This window comes from Eptatretus burgeri, chromosome 9 (assembly GCF_056783735.1).
Source record: "Eptatretus burgeri isolate ZD-2024b chromosome 9, Ebu_testis_v1, whole genome shotgun sequence".
In the NCBI taxonomy this organism is placed as follows: domain Eukaryota; kingdom Metazoa; phylum Chordata; class Myxini; order Myxiniformes; family Myxinidae; genus Eptatretus; species Eptatretus burgeri.
Genome location: NC_140969.1, coordinates 98,052,543 through 98,068,357, shown reverse-complemented (window position 1 = coordinate 98,068,357; position 15,815 = coordinate 98,052,543). Strand labels below are relative to the sequence as shown.

At 47.4% G+C, this 15,815-nt stretch overlaps 1 protein-coding gene and 1 long non-coding RNA gene across 3 annotated transcripts in view; one reads left to right on the top strand and one right to left on the bottom strand.

Moving 5' to 3' along the window:
- Positions 1 to 11,339, top strand: part of LOC147020714 (uncharacterized) — a 30,038-nt gene extending 18,699 nt beyond the window's left edge. For both annotated transcript variants that reach the window (XR_015061932.1, XR_015061933.1), the window contains exons 2-3: positions 2,230 to 2,432; positions 8,582 to 11,339. This is a non-coding gene — a long non-coding RNA (uncharacterized LOC147020714). The remainder of the gene's footprint in view (positions 1 to 2,229; positions 2,433 to 8,581) is intronic.
- Positions 1 to 15,815, bottom strand: part of LOC147020713 (AP-3 complex subunit beta-2-like) — an 87,037-nt gene that overhangs the window by 20,744 nt on the left and 50,478 nt on the right. The window lies entirely within an intron of this gene.

Genomic DNA, 15,815 nt, shown 5'->3' with positions numbered 1-15,815 from the left:
AATAGAACCCTAATTCAACAATTGGCACTCTTCACCACCACCCGTCAGGATGACTGGGACGAACATCTCCCATATTTACTAATGGCCGACTGAACGAGTCAACATGGAGCCACCGCTTTCAGCCCGGCGCTGCTCATGTATGGACGGGAGCTGCGAGCCCCCGTCGATTTGCTGTGCGGCCCGACGCCCGAGCGTCCCGATGGACCCCCAGGGAAGGGCTACGCATGTCAGTTGGAGGAAGGCAAGGAAAGAGTCCATGCCCTTGCCTGCCGCCAACTCCAACAGGCGGGTGTGAAAATGAAGCGCAGGTACGACCACCGGAGCCAGGCGAGTGAGTACTTCCCGGGGATGAAGATTTGGTTCTTCAACCCCCGGAGGAGGAAGGGCAAATGCCCGAACTCACCTCGCCCTGTCGCAAATTAGTGACGTGGTCATCAAAATTAAAATGGGGCCATGGGCCTTTCCCCGTATGGTTCACGCAGACTGCCGAAGACCCTATAAAGGTGACTTTACGCCCTCATGGATGGACCAGACCGAAGGAGCAGGAGCTAGGACCACCGCTCCCGTGGAGACGCAAGGCTCGTAGAGCCTTGTCCCGAGTAAACCATCCCCAGCCAGGATGTAGGGAACATCCTCGCCGTGGGCAAAGGAGCATCACTTAGGGGAAGGGTTTAGTGTTAGAAAGACTGGCCACACGGGGCATGAGCAGTCCTCCATGGGGCCTGGTAAAGCGAGTTAGGGGGAATTTAGTTTAGAATTTAGAATGGATTGGAGACATGGACAGACATGGAACGTGTAGTGGGGACGTAGATTAGCGACATAGAATTAAATGGACCGTGCATTAGTGCAAGGGATGACAAGGAACACGAGCTTAGTTAGGGGGACATAGTTGTTGGAGTGTGTTGTGAAAGAAAAACAAAAACGAAGAAAGAAACATAATGAGTGAATGTGGGTCAGCCGGCCCGAATGTGTGAATGGAGTGAATGTGGAATGCATGGTGCGAACGAATGATTGGGGGGAGGAGTGAATCCCACCCAAGGGAACCCAGGGTTGGTGTAATAATAGTTAGTGGGTTAGTTAAATTAACCAAAACGGATGTCGGTTTGTTGTTTGTGTCGAACGAAGGCACGAAACCTTTTGAAGGGTGCAGGAGTCTATTGACCGGCTGGGAGCGTGGCTGTTGAAATATACGTACCGAGTCGAGGACACCCCTGGCACCGAAGTAGTCGGCCAGAGTAGGCCATGGGTCCAAGGGACCGAGTTAGTGTAATGGGCACGGGTAGCCCACGGAAACGGGACCCGGAGCTCCAAAATTCCACGTGGGCATCGACGGAGAAGATGCCAAAGAGGGCATTCCCCACGTTCATAAGGAGTAGGTAGGCTCAGAGACAGCCTCAGCGACCCGGGGGTGCCGAAGATCAAGTTAGGCAGATGGGTATCCCTGCCAATGAAGCCACGCTGCCCAGCCACGAAATTGTGCAAGAGCACGAGAGAAAATTTGCGGGCCAGACCCAAATTAATAACGAACACCAACACAGGCGACGGGAATCGTGGTTGCTGGAACCGATAGTTTAAAGAGACAGGCGCGTTGAAAAGCCCCGGGGATAGATTAACGTTAATAAATGCCAGGATAGATAGGGAACGTGTACCCCTTCGCACCATCCATCCCTTCGCTGTTCGTAGGCCGCTGGACTCACCTTGGAAAATTACTGAAATCTGAGGGAGTTGTTCTGAGGCTGCATTTGGCCTCGAGACAGATTCACTAGTCTCTTCCTCAATCCCCTCAACAAGGATCTTAGGGATTGGGGAGAGACGGTCAGGACAGGTTAGCCGAACAAAGATGATAAGGGGGCTTGGGACACACGTAATTATAAAAATAATAATAGTAAAAATAATAATTTTTAAAAATATAAAAAAGTCGAAATTTCGTTGTTTTTTTTTGTTGCAAACTGATGGGGTGGGAATGGACAAGGACAGGCATAGGCTATAGGTTGGGGGAGACTGTAGGGTAGGTCCGAGCCCGTTTTCAGACCGGCTGGCGCCACCACACTCCCTCCACAACCTCACGAGACCAGATCGAGACCGGCCAGCTTCGTGCGCTGAACTCCTCTTGTACTGCATCTTGCCTGGTCTGCGTTTGCCATGCCATGCTTTGCCTGCCTTTGCCTTGCCTCCATACCCACCCATGCCTTTGTTTGCAATGTCATTCCCTCTCACCATGTGCTCCAGGACCATCTCTGAAAGTGTTTTGCAAGGACTGCCTTGCAGGCAGCCGCATTGCCGGGGACTACATTTGAGCAGCCCGGATACCTCCTTGTTGCGGGAAGGCCAGTTCAAATGGACTGGGGACTGCACTGAGCAGCCCGGAGCTCTTGTTGCATAAAGGCCAGTTCAAGTAGCCTGTGAGATGGCGTATGGCCTGCCGTGTTAGGGTGAGTTGCCTCCAGCAGCTAAAATAAATAATAAGAATTCAACGACAAACAAGGGACCTTTGAAGGCCCGAAAACGGCTGACCATCAATACCTGCTGTGCACTCACCCACAAATGTTAACTTTGCTGTGTTTTCTCTCCTCAAGTCACAGGTCCTGAGCCATGGTGGTGTAAGTATTAGGACTGTACATAATTTTAACCCACCTGTTGTTTGTTTAGCGCCAGCAATGTAGTTAAGTTGTCCGAGAGTCTGTTGGTTTAGTTACGCAACACACCAAGTTATTTATTTTTGGGACATGTATTCCAAATGTCGCACTCAGGGATCCGTAGGTAAAACGTACTAGGGGAAAACCTACACCTGTTTGCCACACGAAAATTAACGACTCGGGTCGAGTCTATGAAAAGGGGGGGGGGTGGTGTTACAGATCTGGAAACCATATGCATTCAACCATGCAGATGTCCCAAGAGTCAGTTATTCCGTTAAGTACATGTGAGACAGGTCCCTTCCTTTTGTCCTGTGTGAGAATCAAGGGCGTGCGTTGCGATGTTTTTTTAGTTAGGTTAAATAAATCTTTACCATCCAACAAACATCCAACAACCAACCACGGTACCATAACGCTTGCAGCCCTCGGTTCACTGGCCACAGCACACCATTGTCCATCTGCAGAATCCCGAGGATGATCGTGGTGGCTGCACCACCTGCCTTCCCAGGTTCAGACACGCGTGGAGGGGAGGGGCGGGTTTCTCCCAGCATGGCCGAAACCCTGCCCAGAAAGGGGGAACCATAGGAGCCCCATCCAATAAGGGTGAACAGTGACGTCAGTTTCACCAAGGCCCCTCCCCGCTGAGGGAGGTCCATAAAATTACCGACACGATCCTCAGCAGAAGAGTTCGGTGGAGAGTTCTGTGGACGAGAGTTCTTGGGGGGGTCGTTCGTCGTTTTGGTTGTTGGGTTGCGCTGGAGTTCAGAGGGTTGCGAGGAGTGCTGGTTGCGAGGAGCGTTGCCGTGAGAGGGTCGTGAAGTTCGTACAGTGCTTGCAGTGAAAGGCTTGAAGTTCGTGAAGCAACCCTGACAGCGGAGAGCGTTGGGCCCTGATCCCCACCTCGGACTCCGCTCTACTCGACCCGGGCTCCCTCGCAGACACGGTCTCCACGCGTGCGGCTGTAGACCGAGCCGCACAACTATTAACAAGTGCCGCATCACGGAGCACCATATATATATATATATACACACACACACACACACACACACACACACACACACACACACACACACACACACGAGGGTGTTTCACTCATGGTGGTAAAAAAAATGAAATTTGTTGAAAATTGTCAGAAGGGGTGTCCCCTTGTTTCTTATGACCCATAAATATTTTAGGCAAATATTTGGTTTGATTCGTCAATATTTACTGGTCCCACAGTTGGACAAGATTCCATATTTCAAGTGAAACTTCAAAAAAAAATCAAATGGAGGAGAAGACAAAAAATTTCAACAAACGTTTATTGAACTGAAAATTAACAAAAAAAAATTATGAAAAAGAAATGTAGAACAATTATGCAAGTAGAGCAGGGCAATCAAATCGTTGGGCTCAAGGAGCAAGAGGGAACTTAGCAGTCACTCCAGCCTTTGTTCTCTTGACGGTCTTGCGGTCATGATGAACAACTTTGAGGAGGAACTGCTTCTGCTGCTCATCTTCGGTTCGGGCTTGGAGTTTTTGTATCAGTGCCACTCCTCTCTTTGCTGCATCATTGGTGACCTGCAGGCCTCGGACGGTGGCTCGAGTTCGTGGATCTTGCAAAACATCTTCCACGTTATGGGTAGTGACCATCCTGCCAGCAAAGATCCCAATGGCCTCTAGTGTTCACCCTGTTACCAATTTGGAAAGACCGTCAGGGAGAGTGAAGTTCTTCTTTTCAAGTCTCTTGAGTGCTTTTGAGGTTGCTGGACGGCTTAGGTTCTTGACCATGGCCGCCCGGTCATCGGGAGACACTCCTTCGTCGAAGAAGGCTAGGGCCACTCCTTGCTTGAGAGGTACCAGAGGTGCCTTTGGAGGGCCTTCTCTGCCGTTGACCCGAGTTCTCTATCCACAAACACCTGGAGAATCGCCAAGAACTCCAGGTCATTCTTCGGTGCACAGTTTGGGACAGCTGCCTCATGCCAGAATCTGACGTAAATGAGACTGACGAAACGGGCCAGTCGTCAGACTCCGCATTTTTCCAAACTCGTCAGCTGCAGTTGTTGCAAAAACAGGGCAATCTTCAGGATATAAATAGCCTTTGCCATCCATCTCGCCTGATGGTAGACTCCAGGGGCCCTAAATCGAGGCAGATCTCCGCTCCATCCTCCTAGGTAGAGAAAAGAGAGCTGAAGGAGTTCGAGATAGTCCTCTCTTGGGTGGGCTGCATCATGGATGACTCTCCTGAGGAAGTCTGTCATCTTCAGCCTTTGTGATTCACTACACTCATCCAGGGGTTGTTTGTCGCTGAGGGTACCGGCAGATGTCTTGTCCAAGACGTCCCATTTTCCTCGGAATCGTTTGAAGACGGGAATGTCGGGACCTGGGGGAGAGCCAAAGAGGAGTTCATAGGTGTTCTTCAGTACCACCCCGTGAATGTGATGTCGGTATGCCAGCCAAAGAAGAGGTCTTCCAAGGGACTGTTCAATTATGGTGCAGGCTCCGCTAATCATGCCACTGTTGGATGCAGTTGTATCAAATGAGACACGGATGATCTTGTCAGCAATCTGATACGTGTCCAGCAGCCGAAGAACGGTATCGCTATCGACATATCGATATGCAATTATCGACATAGCTGACTAAGGGAACCTGTATGTTGTGTGCAATTGAATTCCAAATTGGTAACAATATTTAAAAGTTCATGATAGACGCTCTCAAAAGGCACCATACATGTGCTCAGTATTTAAGGAGATCCGGATCTTGTCTATACAAGAGCTGAGGCCAAGAGATGAAGGTTTTGTCTTCACAAAAAGAAGAACAAGAAGAAGATGAACAACGCCGAGCTCTCTATGAGCAGCGTCCGCTACGCGAGACACTGCTAAAAACGTCAACATACCATTCAAAAGTGTGCGACCTGTTAACACGGTCCCATTTCGCTAAGATTTTGCATGAAGCACTTTTTATAGGAAAGGTTCAAAGGCAAACCTGTGCTGATAAAATTATTGCACTTCAGAAAAAATGAAACACCCTAGTATATATATATATATATATATATATATATATATATATATATATATATATATATATATATATATATATATATATATATATATATATATATATATATATATATATATATATATATATATATATATATATATTGTTGTGGTCACCAAATTCGCAAACCACCATTCAGGTCCCTTAGGTGAGGTATCTCGGTAAGTGCATGTGTAGTTAGGCCCAGACCCGTTGTCTAGTGGGAATACATGTCATTTATGCGAGCTGCGACTCTTCAGGATAGCCGTTTTTCTTTTACTATCTTTATTTTGGACCAACCGCCATGATTACCATCACAACCACAACAACAACCACCAACCACAACGCCGCTTCACCACAACCGCCACGACCTTTACCGTCACAACTCGCCACCATCGCATCACCGTCATCTCGCGCCACTCATGGGCACCGATGCTGGACTCGTGTAGGGCGCACGTTGAACAGCGTGTACAAAATCACGGATTTTGTGCTTCAAAAACGGATCAAAAACGACACACGCCCACTTTTTGCCGTCCAATCGGTGAGCGAGGGGCGATTTGGCCCCGCCTCCAGGGCGATCGATATATGCAAATTTGTGGATCAAAAAGCCTTCACGCCCACTTTTTCTCGGGCCAATGGGGAGCGAGGTGAAAGGTCGAAGGGAGGGGGTCAAAGGCGAAGCTACGGGGGGATAAAAAGGACGGGGTTCGTCAGTCAGCAGAACGAGAAGGAGTCGGAGGGTGGAGAGTCGAGTGTGGAAGTCTGGAGCCCGAAGCCTGCAGTAGCTGGAGAAGCTGAAGAGAGTCGAACGAGGGGAGCCCAAAGAGGAGTCCAGGGTGGAAAGTCCAGAGGCGGAGAGGCGGCAACGGCGAAGGCAGACGAGGGGGTGCTCGCGTCGGTGCCGGGAGCTGCACGCCCGAGGAAGGCCGGCAGCGCGACCTGGCCGAGGTGGAGACGCACACCAGGGATAATAAAGATCCTCTATACCCCGAGCATCAGCAACCCCCTCCTGTTTCCCCCCGCGCTGAGATAGTGCGACCAAGGGGGCCCCGTTCCCACCCCCTACCAGACACCGTCCACGAGGCCCGCGGGTTGCGGGGCCATCGCCGCTCCGCGTCTCATCACCAGACGGGTAGGCCCGACCCGGTCTCGGCCTCAGGCCTGCCTCATTCTTGAGGATATTTCTTTTCCTTGGTTTTGGGTATGTGTTGTCGGCGCCGTCTGTGAAGTAGAATTGTATAAGTGTTGCCGTGTGCTCGGTAGTCGGTATTAGCTCTGCACTGTGTTTTCACTTTTATATTTGCTTTTTGTGTAAATGGAATTGTTTTCTTTTTTTTTGTGTGCTTTTGGTGGAATTGTATTTGTGTGCTTCCCGTGTGCCGCGAATAAATGTGCTTTATTGTTGAACTGTTCTCCCGCTTCGCTTCGTCTTTTCCCCCATTGAACCCTCATCTTGCTTCACGTAAAGGGTTGGTAGTGGGCTGAATACGCCCGATAATTAATCGAACCGTCGAGGTCGACGATAACACCGCTCGGTTATTCTGATAGTACGGAACGGGTCGCTTAAGTGGCCCGTGTCCGAAGTCGACCTGCGGCGAGGTGCGATCGCCCGGTCTACCCTCCGCGTGGGTACTTAGGTAGGTCGAATTTGGCGAGCAACCCTATCCCACGCGGGGGCTGATTGGCTCGATCGCGGTGAGACCGAAAGGTCCACCCGTGACTGGTTCCCGGCGTTAGTCCGAGAGGGTCACGACTGGATTGTCCGTCCGGTGGGCGACGTGCCGCGATTCGAGTTACGTGGCCGTCAGCACGCCGGCGGGCGCGAAGACCGCAACAATATATATATATATATATATATATATATATATATATATATATATATATATATATATATATATATATGTTTATGCATATGTACAGAGGTTTTTACTGCTTTTATACAGACAGAGGGTTTGTAACTAATCAACAAAAGTGGGGACATCTGTAGGAATTGTTTGCATCAACTTTCAAGGCTTAATGTAGTTCCATTGCTGCAGAACAGCTTCAGTTGCTAACCCATTACTTGTTCCCTGAAAAGGGCCTTTTTTAACAACTCTGAAATTTACATCATTTTTCAGTTTTTGGTAACTTAAACTTTTTTTGTTAACCTCTGGCAGTTTACCACTTAGTTTTGTTCCATTTCAGGTTATTTACTGAACTTAAACTGTTTACATTTCAGTAAAAACTGGAAAATGGAGGTGTTCTAAAACTTTCGACCAGTTGTGGATATATATATATATATCTTCTTCTTCTTCTTTCGGCTGCTCCCGTTAGGGGTCGCCACAGCGGATCATCCGTGTGATCCGCATAGTGATTTGGCACATGTTTTACACCGGATGCCCTTCCTGACGCAACCCTGGTCGCCTCTTACGACACAGGGATATGGTACACCTATTTTAACCGGGGTATACACCGGCCCAGTATACTGGTACTCATTTCGCCGACCTCGGAAGGATGACAGGCTGAGTCAACCCCCTGGTGTATTAATTCAGTGGCCCAACGGGGCTTGAACTCAGGACCTTTTGGATCCCAGGCCGCTGCCCTAACCACTGTGCCAACACCAGGCTCTTGTGGATATATATATATATATATATATATATATATATATATATATATATATATATATATATATATATATATATATATACACATACACACACATGCAAGTTAAGAAAATGACTTCTATTGGCTGACATTGCTTGGCATAATTTAGTTATAACCCATATTAAATGGCTTAAATTAAGCATGAAGTATCATAATCATGATATTAGACAGACATCGCTTTATGTCCAGACAAACAACGTAACCCTCCCTAATGTGCATGTCTAAAAACCGCCATCTATTTAAACCTTCATCTAATGTTCTACCCTCTGTAATCTGTCTTTTATGTTCTTTTAAAGCGTCCTGGTGGGCCTTTAAGCACAAGTTTGGGCGAGAAACCCAGGACGGCCAGGCTGACCACCAACAACTCTGTTCGGTGAGGTTGGGAAAGGTTTGCTTCAGCCACGGATCAAGAGCAGCTGAGAGGGAAGTCGGGGCTAAGTGCATTTCGGTGGAGAGTGGATGTAGTAATAATAGTAATAACGTGGCCCATCGGGACTCGCACCAGGACCCTGGGTTAACCCACACGACGACAAAATAAAATATAAAATAAATAATATAAACCAATGTCATCTGCAGGGTGACCCGTATCTTGCCAAAAGGTGACCACGTGTGACTTCTTTAAGGTCACACTGAGGTGAACAGAGCTGCTATCCACCAGGAGCGACTCCTTGAGGAATATCTGACGACGAGAGATTCCGATCAGAATCGTTCTACAGAGTAACCATGAAAAATATGCGTTTGCCTCATAACCTCACCAAATGACGTCATAATGTCTCAAGCTTGACATATCTAGAAAGCACTCATCGAGGTGTTCAATTTGAGGTACTACACGATATGGTTCCTAAAACTTGAAAATTTGACCTTGGGGTCAAATATGTTTGACCTGAGGCGCGTTAAGGTCAACCATTAAGGTCAAGGCCAATTGCCACCAAAAATTAATCAGCTGAGCGCCAAACCATGAACTATATCCCCATGAAGTTTGAAGACGATCCGATCAAAATTACTCAAAAAAAATAAGGGTTTCGTCGACTCCCCTGATTTGCGACAAAGTGACCTTGACCTTTGACCTTGACCTTAATTTTATGCGCTGAAAGGGACCTCTATAGGCCTCTGATATGCGAAGTCACAAAAATTTCCAATGATAACTGTGCTCTGCAGAATGATTTATACGTGATTACAGACAAAAAAAAAAACATATGAAGGTCAAGGCCAATCGCCACCAAAAATTTATCAGCTGAGCGCCAGACCATGAACTATATTCCCATGAAGTTTGAAGACGATCCGATCAAAATTACTAAAAAAATAAGGGTTTCGTCGACTCCCCTGATTTGCGACAAAGTGACCTTGACCTTTGACCTTGACCTTCAAAATTTTATGCGCTGAAAGGGACCTCTATAGGCCTCTGATATGCGAAGTTACAAAAATTTCCAATGATAACTGTGCTCTGCAGAATTTTTTATACGTGATTACAGACAAACAAAAAAAAACAAAAAACATACAAGCTGACTAACATATCTTGCAAAAACTTCGTTTTGGCAAGATAAAAACGCATATCTTTTGTAACGATTCTGCGAAACCATCACTTCGCAAGGCAAACCTTTTAAAAGTGGGCATGAGGCGGAGGGGGGGGGAGGAAAGACTAGCCTGGTACCTCGTCACGTGGACCTGCGTGGGAGTGCTGCGGGAGCTTTCCCTTTGAACGTCCCTCAAGTGCTGTACTCCACCATACCCCACACATCTCTCTCCTCTCGGGCTGGACTCAAACTGCGGCAAAGCAATGGTCGGTGCCTGCTCGTGTCCTGCCGGGCATCACCAGGTATTCCTGCCTCATCACTTTATCTGTTATCGCTCTTGTATGGAATAATTGGGCATGATAAAACAGGCTATTTAAGGAATGTTCCCTTCACACGTAGTTTGATGGGCGCTTGCCTGAACGGGATAAAGGGGTTTTTTGTATCATCGTTATTGTATTGCTTCTTGTATTCCCGTGTACCAAAAGTTGTTAAATATATCTGGTCTCAGGGTGAATTCAGGCAGTTGTATTTCGATCACAATTGCAATTTGGCAAAATCCATTAAAGAAGGAATTTGTTATGAGCGACCAGCACTCTGCACAATACCGTGTCATGTGCCTCACCAGCTATGTTCAGTCGTTAGAGATCAGATGCACGGCACCGATTTAGTGCAACGCTTCGGCTGACTCAGAGGTCCCACCAACAAAATATCATGGCAGTGGACACATGATCCATTTCAGGACCATCAATTCAGATGGTCGCTGTGGCCGTTGTTGACGTGGCCCATCGCGACTCACACCAGGACCCTGGGTTGACCCACATGACTACAAAACAAAATAATAAAAAAAAACGCACATCTTTTGTTACGTTTCTGCGAAACCGTCACTCCGCAAGGCAATGGCACACAACATATGCTAGTTCCTGAGATAGTTATTTCATTATTTTTAATTTTAGATAGCCCTTCCCAAATGTGTAATGGGTTTTGTGGTCAATATGTGTTGCGTCGGCTCTGGGTATGTTTTCCTGCTCCTTTACTTATTTTGCTTTGCTGCACAAATAGGTTTTCTTCACACAAGCATGCAGACCATAGCAACAGAGGCAAGTAATTTGCAGACGCACAACATTCCCCATTTGAATCGCGCAGCATCTCGCCTGGTCGGTTGGTGATCCATTCGTATGGTCTGGTTTTCTGGTCATCCTCGCAGCGCAAGGGTTCCTCTCGTCTCGTCTGCCTTCATGCTGGCTGGCGTCAGTCGCATATCCCTTGCCCCTGGTGCTTGGTGCTGCGTCAAAGCTGTGGGTTCGAGTCCCACCGAACAAGACCGACCAAACCACACGAGGCGGACAGGTGCACAGCCGGACTCTGACCCCCCAGCTGACCTATCCTCCTCGGCTGGAGGGTCCAATAAAGACCTGACGGGGTCAATTTCGTGTGTGTGTGTGTGTGTGTGTGTGTGTGTGTGTGTGTGTGTGTGTGTGTGTGTGTGTGTGTGTGTGTGTGTGTGTGTGTGTGTGTGTGTGTGTGTGTGTGTGTGTGTGTGTGTGTGTCCGTGGGCCCAGTCCTACAAGTATAAGTATAAACCGTTAAGTGTTTGCTTGTACATTGATTGCATTTTTTTAGTCAGTTTAACTCTGCTCCTTGTGCTCCCCTCCCCATTAATAAATAAACCCCAATTGTTAAATGTACCAGCTCGTTGTCTGTGCTTTCTTTCATTGGCTTAGCACGGTGCTTATTGAGAATTAAGGAGGCCGTTTGTGCCGTAAATTGTTCATTTGGTCCGGCGCGGCTTTGGTCACTTCCGCTCGGTTACGCCGGATCAGAGTCAGTAACAGCGACTCGGTTCGGACAAAGTCGGCCGAGGGTGTGGCTTCCCCGGTAGTTAGACGGCGTGGGTACTTCGGTAAATTGGAATTAGACAAGTGGACCCTACCTCACGCCGTCGAAATATTGGCGACCACGGTCCTTTAAGCAACCCGTCGACTCCGGAGTTATCCGGGGTGATGACCTTTCCATTCCGGTGTTCGGTGGGAGACGGCCCAACTGCTCCGTCTCGCGGTCGTCCTCGCCACCGACCCCCAACAATATATTGTTTCTGAGCCCTATCTCTCAATGGTGAAGAATCACTTTAAAAATTCTCGTAGTCGGATCCGGATCCGGAACTTCACCAAAATCGAATCAATTCGTTGTGGTCACACAACGAAGCTGTCCACAAAATTTCATCCGGATCCGTCCACAACTTTTTGAGATATCCTGTACACAAAGAGACAGACAGAAAGGGATGAAAACATAACCTCCTTCACCTTCGGTGGTGGAGTTAAATAAAATACTGCACCTCAATTCTGGAGGCATTATCCCATCTGTAAAGACAGATTATTCACTCATATTTTAAAGAAGCTGGAGTGTAAAGGCTCACAGACCAGTCATGCACACGAGGGATAGATCTGCACAGATCCCCACCACAGACCACAACTCAACAAGGTCCGTGTGCAATGTAACAATCACAGAGATCACAAATCAACCCTTACACTAGACTACAGCAGTGAGAACCACGTGTCAGAGGTTGATGGTTTTGTGAACGGAAATGCTTGTTTTCAATCAAGATTTTGTCAGATTTCAAATTTACAAGCATTTTATCTTTAGGAACTTCATTTATACAGTAATCATTTGAAAACCCAAAAATGAATGTGACTTTACTGGAATCAAAGTGATCTCATCCAACTTTGATGATCTCATCCCTGATCTATTCACTTTAGACTCGCAGTGAATGACATCACAGAGGAGGATCATTCCATGACGCATTATTTTTGTTTCTTCCCATGATGTCAGCTTTTTCAGACAGAACACGTTTTAAGCATTCATACACCAGCATCAAAAGCAATGCATTTTTTTTTTTTTTTTTGTATACCTTAGTCGAGGCTCGTATGAGAGCTAACACACAACTCACAGCAAGGAGGCATGAGACAAGAGGGGCGGGAGTGGAAGGGACAAAACAGTGGGGAACAGACACATTAGGTGAACTGTGGAAGGGAGAGGGATGGGGATGGGACGGGGAACATGGCGAAGAGAAGATGGACATTACAGGGACTTTCAGGAAGGAAAGTAGGAGAAATGAAGGAAGTGGGCTTGGGTGGATTATCGGGGGTAGAAAAGATCGAGGATTTGGATGGGGGAAGATAAGAGGTGGTGGTGAACAGCTGTTTTGAAAGCCTGGAGGGAAGAATGGGAAAGAATAGAGTGAGGAAGTTTATTCCAAAGGCGGGAAAAAAGAGGAATGAAAGAGTGAAGATGAGCAGTGATTCGTGATTTTGGTAGTTTTACCAGAAGGGGGGTTGTTGGCGGACCTTGAGCGCCCTGTGGAAATGTGGTGGGGACAAATCGCAGAGAGAGCAGGGGGGCAAGGCTGGAAAGGAGTCGGTAGAAGACAGAAAGACCACCGACCAACCTGCGGTGATTGAGTGAGAGGCCCAAAGACTCAGCTTCATTGCGGGAGATGCCGATGATCTTAAATGCCCTGGTTTCGACAGCGTGAAGCCGAGAAAGGTGGGAGGCAGGAGCACCAGCCCAGAGGGGAGAGCAGTACTCCATCAGGCTACGGACAAAAGCTTTGTAAGTGGTCAGGAGCTCAAGAGGGCCGAGGAAGGACTTTGCACGACGGAGGATTCTCAGTCGGCGACTGGCTTTTGAGGCGAGGTTGGAAATGTGACTTTCCCAGGAAAGGTCATGCCAGATAGTGAGACCTAGAAGCTTGAAAGAAAAGACTTCTTCCAGAGGATTGTTGAGAAAGTGGATGGGGCCGTTTTGTAAACGGTCCTTTCGAAGAGACATAGTGAGAGTGTGAGATTTGTCTGGATTGAAAGACATGTTCCACGTGTTGGACCAGTTTGTGATTTTATCCAGATCTGCAGTGAGTGAAGAAGCTGCTGCTTGCCGGTCTGAGGGATGACAGATGGTACGGCAGAGGGTGGAGTCGTCGGCAAAGAGAAATAGAGGATTTTCCAGAGAGTCCGAGAGATCATTGATGAAAACCAGAAAAAGAACAGGGCCCAGAACACTACCTTGAGGAACTCCAGCCTGCACAGGAAGAGGGGATGAAAGAACTCCATTTCGGGCCACACGTTGACTGCGACAGGAGAGGAAGTCTGCGAGCCATGAGTGGAGATGGCCTTGAATACCATGGGAAGAGAGTTTGGTGAGTAGGGCAGGGTGCCAGACTGTGTCAAAAGCACGTGATATGTCCAGGGATATGGCTCGGATTTCCTGTCTGGCATTGAGGACCTCCATCCATTGATGGGAGAGCAGAAGCAGCATATCCAGGGTAGAGTGACCTGGTCTGAAACCAAATTGATGATTGGAAATCAAGCCATTGGAGAAGAGGAAGGATTTCATATCTGAGGCGATGATGGATTCCATCACCTTGCTGATGATTGGGAGAAGGCTGATTGGTCTGTAGTTATAGGGATCTGTTTTTGCACCTTTTTTATGCAGGGCAATGATGTTAGCAGATTTCCAAGCAGATGGCAGATGACCTTGGGCAAATGAGAGGGTGAATAGAACAGAGAGAGGGTGAGCAAGAGCAGAAGAGCAGGCTTTGAGGACACGTGGGCTGATGCCGTCTGGACCGGTTGCAGAATCTGACTCGAGGTTTGAAAGCAAGCTCTCCACCTTGTCAGGAGAAAAGGATACAGAGTCCAGGGACAGTTGGGTGCGACTGGGTAAAGTGGGTAGAGATAGTGATGGGTTTAGGACACAAGATTTAGCTGCAAACACCGACTTTAGACATTCAGCTTTATCACGTGTGGAATCAGCAGTGCGGCCATTTGAGGTAAGGGAGGGGATGGAGGGGGAACATACACCAGAAACAGACCAGAATTTCATACACCAGAATTTCAGATTCAGGAACATACACCAGAATTTCAATCTGGCAATTTACCAACGTGGCACAAGCAGTATCTCGATCAAGTGAACAAAGCACAACCACAAAGAGCAAGCGGAGATTGCAGACCCTTGCCAGAACAGAAAACCCAAGAAAGCTTAGGACCAGAATGCATATATAGCAGTCACATTAAAAAAAAAAGGAAACAACCTCAAAACAATGGTTGAAAAACATCACGTGACCTTATCCTGAATATCGCATTTCTATAGTGAGCCAACCGTGGTTAGCACAACCAAAAAAAATCTCGATCAAAGCAATGACTATCTCACTGAAAGTAAACTCAAGTCAGACGTCACATTTAATAAGAAGAAAAAGGACTTGTATTTGTGCGGTGTTTGTGTACTGGTGTGTAGTGTGTGGCATATAATTATAAATTAATGAGAGACATAACTAGAACTGTCACTTTATAACTGCTGGCAGTGATGACCAGGTACCAAGACGTCCCGCTTTGATTGCACACCTGACCCTGACACATGACGTTTTTAAAATTATTATTCAATTGAATTTAGAATGGGATTAAAATAAATTCAATTCAAATCAAATGGAAGACCAAATCGGTCCAGTCCTGCATTGGAGTCATCAGAAGGAACCCAAACAAGCAAAAAGAAAAGATGAGGTCATCAGGAGGAACCTGGAAAGGATTCACATTTCAGCTGCAACTCCTCCAAGGCCATCAGCCATAAGCTGTATCGTGCAATTTCGTTCCACTCATCGGGGGGGGGGGGGGTAGACAAAACCTTAATAATATGATAGTATATATCCAAATACATACGTATGCAAAAGTTCTCCACTCAAATAGCTGCAGTTATTGTGTATTTTCATCTTGAAAAATCGATGCATTCCCAGCGTTCCTCATTTGAACTCGGATCACGTGTAGGCCACGTGACGCCTCGACAGCCAATAGATCGGCTGACATCGTATGCAAATTAAGTCAGTCTGTCACGTGACCAGCTAAGTTGTCCAAGGTGGAAGCTTCCTGCACGGAGGAAATCACCGGCAGCTGATCGACGATTTTTGATGAATATGGCCAGTGAGGACGCTCCCCCAGTGTATTATTCACCAGGACAATGGAGCGAATGAAGT